Source organism: Callithrix jacchus, chromosome 9 (genome assembly GCF_049354715.1).
Source record: "Callithrix jacchus isolate 240 chromosome 9, calJac240_pri, whole genome shotgun sequence".
NCBI lineage: Eukaryota > Metazoa > Chordata > Mammalia > Primates > Cebidae > Callithrix > Callithrix jacchus.
The window spans coordinates 42,597,595-42,605,274 of record NC_133510.1 but is presented as its reverse complement, the minus strand read 5'-3'; positions in this window follow the sequence as shown (position 1 = coordinate 42,605,274).

The following is a 7,680-nucleotide window of genomic DNA, read 5'->3' as shown; positions in this document are numbered from 1 at the left end:
AGCCACGTGAATGGCTTTCAACTCCTTTCTTTCCAGAGAAAGCAATTCCCTGATTTTATGTGCTAACTACAGGATGATCTTAGATCCCCAAATTAGACCTCTTTAGAAATCTCAATAATAATCTTGCATCTGCTTAGGCCTAAACAAGATGGAGATAGCAGGTAAATAATCATTAAATTGAAGCTCAGAGTTTTGAGGATTCTGCAAAGAAGAGAATTATTTGCTGTTACAGGCTTTGAGATTTCTGGGTTCTCATTTCTGATAGCTAGCAGCCATCATCATAATGTGGTGTGAAGTTTGGACATTTAGAACCTATTTTTAAGGCCTACTTTGAACATTAAAAATAAAGGAAAATAAGAATACACCATGCAACAGATATGTCAACTACTGCCAAAGGAAATATAATACCGTTTTTAGAGACAGAAATAAATTAGTTAAGTTCACTTTACAGATACCATACAATCTATGAAAACACATTCTCCTTTTTTTTTTTCTGTGAAATTCCAAGGATATTCTGTCACTTAAGTTGATAAAGCCCAATTTCCAACTGTTATCTTTCTTAAAAACCATGTTCTAAGTTCTTCACAACATTGGCCCTACCTGTCTCTGTTTATTCCCAATTATAAAATGTTACTGAAATGCTAAATATTAGAGCTGGAAAAAACAGTTAGAGACTTGTAGTCTCATCCTTTCATTTTATAAATGAAACAGAGACTTAGAGCAGTGAAATCTCATTAAGCTAGTTAATGGCAAAGCTGAAATAAAAACCCAGACTTCCTGACCCCTAGTCCAACAAAATTGGGATCCAAATATTACAAATGACATGTGACCTTCCCTGAGATGTGACCTGCTGCTGCAAAACTAGGCCGAGCGCAGCCACAAAGAAGAGGAACAGGGCAGGAAAGAGGAAGAGTTGGGATCTCTTAGGCCAGCCTTCTATTCTTCCCCTAAATATTGGCTCTGGGACAAAACCACATTGTGCTACCCAAGAAATGGCTCTGAAAGTTCAAATATTGAGGTAGGAGCTTTCTTACGTCCATGTGTGATACCATGGAAATTATTACAATTCAACCTAATGGAAGTAGTAAAACATTTTTTTGAAAGCACACTTCCTGAAGCGTTGTAATGTAGACTTAGGCTGTGCTTATAAATTAATGCAAGTCTGATGACTGTTAGTACTCATCCATTCATTCATTTCCTCACTGATTTATCCAGCAAATATTTATTGAGTGCCTAGGACATGTCAAGTCATAAAGTGGTGAGCAGGAGAGACACAGCCCCGGGCTCCTGGGAACTTATGATTTAGTGGCCATGACAGACACTGAACAAGTATTTACAATCAATTATGGAGGGACACACCACAGTGCTTCACCAGGACCTAAAAGTCTGGATTGATATTCTGGCTCTGTGGATCTTGGTGAGGGTATTTTGGGTCGTGGTGGGGCATTTAGGGTTGTTACAAGGCTGAAAAGATGCTACTGGCCTCTACATTTGCTGCAGAGTTGCTGGATGTCTTGTACTGCACCACCCAACTTTGCACTACAGGGAGTTGTGTTTGCTAGGCGTTCACAAAGGTGAAACCCTGTTCGTAATTACCCAAGTGTAGACTCTCTGTTGCATTTATTTATTTATATTTATTATTATTATTTTTTGAGATGGAGTCTGGCTCTGTTACCCAGACTGGAGTGAAGTGGTGTGATCTCAGCTCACAGCAACCTCCACTTCCCAGGTTCAAGTGATTCTCCTGCCTCCACCTCCTGAGTATTTGGGATTATGGGTGCCCGCCACCATGCTCAGCTAATTTTTGTATTTTTAATAGAATGGGGTTTCACCATTTTGGCCAGGTTGGTCTCGAATTCCTGACCTCAGGTGATCCACCCACCTCAGCGTCCCAAAGTGCTGGGATTACAGGAATGAGCCACTGTGCCTGGCTTCTATGTTTTAAAGATCTACATGAAGTATCTTTTGCACAGCTTTGACATACACTGAATATTCAAAGAGTGCATCTAATGTGGAAGACCGTATTTTGTTTCGATCAAAACTTAAGAGTGCAGTTCACAATTTTATAAAAGCATGTCAACAGTAGTAATGCTGCCAATGAAACATATAATTACTGGTATTTCTATCAGCCTACATTTAGAGCTCTCTCAGCCATGAGGATCAAGTAAAATTACTCTCCTTTTATTACTCTGTGAATGAAGGTAGATTATTTTATCCATGAATTTCATTCCTGGTTGGTTTGTGAAAGCAAGTGAACAGACATCAACAACAGACAAAAAATTGTACTCTTCCTCCTCTCTGTTGTCTAAAAATGCCTTTGATGATCTCCCACTGCTGACAATGTTCATGGCTCTGCCTGCTAACTTGTTTCTTGGTTGAGGAAAGTAGAAGTGCTTCTTTTTCTCCTAATTCAATGACTCTGGCTTGAGAAAACCAGAAACCTGAAGGGATGTAGATGGTGTGACTGTCCACTCCTGTGTCATTTTCAGGCTACACCATCCTAAAAACATGTATCAACCTAGATTTTGGATAACTAGAACACTACACTCAGAAAAGATTTAGTGTAAAAAAGATACACTACAGAGCCAAAGCCATAAGAAAGAATCCCAAGATGCCGTCTGATGGCAGTCAATGCAGGGAGAGCTGGGAGGGTGGGTGAAGTCTTTTCTCCAGTTCTACCCACCACTCCGGTCTTCTGGCTGAGGGGATGCAGGAGAGAATCTGAGTTGACAATGGATGTAAGTTCTAGACTGTAGGCTTAATAATGCACAGAGGGTCTCTGTGTTTCTCAGAAGCCTCCTGAAAGTTCAGTGGCCTCATGTGCCCTGATGTTCACAGACACTTTTATGATAACCTCTTATTTTCTAACCTGAGAACAAGGTTGTGGCCAGCTGGACAGCTGGCAGACAACTACCTTTCTAATAGATGGAGAGGGGTAGAAAACTTTGGTGACTTAATTTTATTCTGAACACTCAGATAGGTTAGATAAGCAAGGGTAGAGGAGGATCCTTGGGAAGTGGACATAATGCAAACAGGAGGCCCTCCCTGGAACCCTCAACTGCACTTGAAGACAAGGCAGACTTGGCCTGTGAGAAATAACCTCTGCATGAATTAACTGAGCTCCTGGTGGCTTACAGTTATCAAAGCCAGCATGCTGCTTTCTTAGATGTCTTAGAAGAGTTGTGTGGTGGTTGTTTTTTTTAACCTTTGCAATTTCAAGTCTTAAGAATAGAAGGCTCTTCTGGCTACAGAGCTGGTATTTGTGATTGGAGCATCCTTCAAATAATGTTAGTGTGACGCCGGTCACTGCTGTAAAAAAAACTGTAGCATGACAATGAGCATCAGCTAGGATTTTTGACTCTTGGGATGTAGCCCCCCTGTGTGAGGTTAGCTATCCTGGTAGCTGGGATTAGATGACCAACTTGTTTTTCCAAGGCTTCCAAATTGTCTCAAATGGCAACTAATTTTAGTCAAAATGAACTTATTCCAGATTTGAACCAAGGACTGAGAAGAGCAAGGCTGAATATCCCATTACAACAGCTATCCAGATTCTCCATAATACTGTATATTAAATCCTTATAATAAGCTGCTTTGTGAGTCTTGGTGCTGGTTCAGTATTTTCATTGCAGTGATTACCCTATGGTCTGTTGGCCAGCTAAAGCTGGAGTACTCTTTCTCTTGATACATTTCCATAACATCTCTCATCGGCCCAGTGAAACTTGTTGTTAAGGGCAGAGTTAATCTATTGCAGTCTGCCTTGCTGCGTTATGCCAAGAAACTTGGTGTATTTCTTTCAGTTATTTCTGTGAGGACAGTTCACTTCTTTGGGAGAGTTTTAGCTCCATCAAGTTAGTGAACAATGCAGCTGCAAAGAAAGCTCTTGAAAACAGTCTCCCCACCCCATCCTAAAAGTGGGGTCCCTATTGACTAAACTGACAGCAAAATGGAGGCATTGTTCTACATACTGGATTTTAATATGTGTATGCATGTGAATATTTAAGTATTTGTATTGTTCCAAAAGGAATTTGTGGGAATGTTTAAAAAAGGAACTAGGACTTATGTATCCTTCAGTGATGTTGCTTTCTAATTCCAATTCATGTCTATTGACTGCCACTCCTACTACGTGCTTAGAACTTGTAACTGTGCCAGGCATTGGCAATACGGAGATGATTAAGGTGATTCCAGGCTAGTAGAAGAGAAAAACAAATAAATAAACTAGATTTCTGTGTGATATATGTAGAGGGGCCAAAAACCTCAACATTACCAATCACTGCTAAGACAGCCCAGCTGATTTTGCTTTGAATACTAGGGCTGGAGAAGTAAACACATTTGTCAGTAGCTGGTCAGCCAGAGTGTCCCAGATGAGAGATATGCAGTGGAGTTGTCTCACCCAGCAAGAATGAACTGTGGGAGGACACCTCTGCTAACACCCTGCCCTCCTCTATCCCACCCTCCGTCTAGTTTTCCCCCCACCCCTGTATTTTCTCTAGCTGCTCATTTATGGTGCTTCCACCATCATGACTTTTTCCCCTGGCTCTATTGTGATTCCCTGGCACAAGATACACTTGGCATCTTCTTTCTTGGACCCCATCTCAAGAACAACATTCACTCCCCTGGCTTAGCATTCTCCCCTCCACCAAGCATCGAAGACTCCACCCCAGCTATCCTCCCTCCACCTGATCCCTTGTCTCTGGGCTCCAGGAGTAGGTGCCAGTTCAGTTCTAGCCACACCCTCACTCAGTTCTCAGTAGGGCCAAGGTTTTTTTGTTTTGTTTATTCCCACCTCAGGTCCCACCCTTACCCTCTTCCTGCCATTTTGAAAGAAAGTCCAGTGATCTAACAAACTGAAAAATATATTAAAGGCCAAAGTCTGGATCAAAAATTAAAATAGAACACAACTAAAATCTAGAAAACTTTTACTTTTGTTATAGGACTTATGCCTTTTCCCCCTATCCTCCAGAGTGTAAGGGTTACAGGTGTAATAGAACATGAGAATCATAATGCCAAAAAGAGACTGCTGAGGGAAGTGTCTGAAGCATACAACATTCCTGTACCCAGAAGAGGCCTCCATTTGCTAGAGATCTTGTGGCTTACGCTTTTTGGATATTTTATACCAGTATTATCAATAGAAGTATAATGTTAACCTCATGTGTAATTTTATTTTCTAATAACTACATTGAAAAAAGTTAAAAGAAAAAAATTCTTTTAAATAATTTATTTAACTGAAAACATTCTCATTGCAAAATACTACATAAAATTATTACTGAAACAATTTACATTGTTTTATTTTCATATTGTGCCTTAGAAATGTCAAGGCAGATGCTAAATTTTCAACAAGGCTTAATACAGTACTACCAAAGGAAGTGCTATTAGCAAAATGGTAGAATTTTGGAATGGAAGTCTGAGCCAAAAAATATCAATTTGGCAACAATATACAGACCAAAATACATGTGTAAGAGGTCTAAAATTCACTTAAGCAGTTGCAGTACCCCAGATGAGCATAAAACTGAGAATAACCACATTAAAGCCACATGTTTGAGAGGTCTAGAATTCACTTAAGCAGTTGCAGTACCCCAGGTGAGCATAAAACTGAGAATAACCACATTAAAGTGATTAAGAAGAGCCATTTAACTTTACCTGTGTCAGCCTATCTCCCAAAGCAGCACAGCTTAGTGCTGAGATTTGGTCTGTGATTTCTCCCTGAGGGAAGAATCAGAATGGAGCATAATCCAATATTCCTAGCCTTTTATGGTGCCACTTGAGGGACCAGTTCCTGTCTTACCTCACCTGGAACACTGATGGGACTGGCAGAGTTTGAATACCTGGAGAGAGCTCACTACCAAGGAAAGGGACAGGCAGCTTACCACAGCCTGCACATTTCATCAATATTTCGTGAAGGCACACAAATAAAAGTTTATCATCATGGAGGGAAGAAGAGGAGTAGAGTGTGCCTCCAATGTCCTGGCTCATGGTATAACAGTCAGACAACAAAAAGCACAAGACATTATTGGCTTCTGAAAAAACAACATCAACAAACTCCTTCCCTCCCTCAGTTAGGCATCTACACACACAAATCCAGAGAAGACATATCATAGAAAAGATCTGAAAGGCTCCCAGAATCTTTAGTCAGGATGATTGGTGAAGTTCTTTTCCTGTTGATGCCGCTCCATAGAAACTGTGAGAGATAGCAGTTTCTTCAAATACGCAGATACTGACAGAAAGCCACAGGAACACGAAGAATCAGGGAAACATGATCCACTCAAAGGAACAAAATAAATCTCTAGTAAGTAACCCTAAAGAAATGGAGACCTATGAATTACCTTATGAGAAATTCAAAGTAATTGTCTTAAAGAAGCTCAGTGAGCTAGCTTATAATACAGACAGACAACTGCATGGAAACTAATACATAAATAAAATGAGAATATCAACAATACAAAACTATAGCAAAGAACCAAACAAAAATTCTGGCAAAATAATGAAGAACTGAACTGAAAAATTCACTGGAGGTCTTCAACAACATAGTTGAAGAAACAAGAGAAACACAGTGAAATCAAAGAATCAAAGACAAGTCATTTAAAATTATCCAGAAGCCTAAAAAAAGAAAAGAAAAGAATGAAAACCAAACACATTGTGGAAGTTCAAGAAAGGGAAGAGAGAAAGGAGCAGAAAGTTTATTTAAAGAAATAATGGCTGAAATGTTTATCCCAGATTCATGAAGCTTAACAGAAACAAATATGAGTAATTCAAAGAAGTCTATGTGAAGACACATAATTAAATTATCAAAAATCATAGACCAAGACTCATGATTAAATTGTCGAAAGTCAAAGACAATGAGAGATTCTCAAAAGCCACAGGAAACAAGCACTCATTATGTATAAAGTAGCCATGTAAGACTATCAGTAGATTTCTCTGCAGAAACTTTGCAGACAGAAGGAAATGGAATTATATTTTCAAAGTGCCAGGGGAAAAAAATGTTGCCAACCAAGAATACTACACCCAGCAAAGCTGTCCTTCAGAAGAAAGGAGAAATAAAGACTTTCCCAGACAAGCACTAAGGGAATTCATTACCACTAGATTTGTCTTAAAAGCAATGTTAAAGGGAGTTCTTCAAATTAAAGTGAAGGGACACTAAATAGCCACATCAAAGCACGTGAAAGTATAAAAGTTACTGGCAAGATACATATATAAACAAATATAGAATAATATTGTATTGGTGTTATGTAAATCACTTTTAATTCTAGTGTGAAACACAAAAATATTGAAATGACTATAATTGTCAACAGATACACAATATAAAAATTGTGTAAAACTTTGTGTAAATTGTTACAGCAAGAACATAAATGTATGTGTAAAGTAAAAGTATAGTTCTGCCAAAACAATTTGTGTTTAATAAAAAAAGTTATGTTGATTCAACATTTAAAAAATTAAAACAATACAAAGTATTTCTCAGTTTCACTAACTATATTTCAAGTACTCAATAGCCCATATGTGGCTAACTGCTAACATATTGGACAGCACAGCTTTGTACAAAAAGTTCTTATTCATAAGCTTTACCTCACATTAGTTCAGCAAAATTTGGAAACTATTTTCCCCAGTGAGCCAATGACAGTCATTGAATGGGAAGAAGGGAAACAGGTCCTACTTACTCTCTTGGTCTTTCAAAGGCTCCACAAATGACAT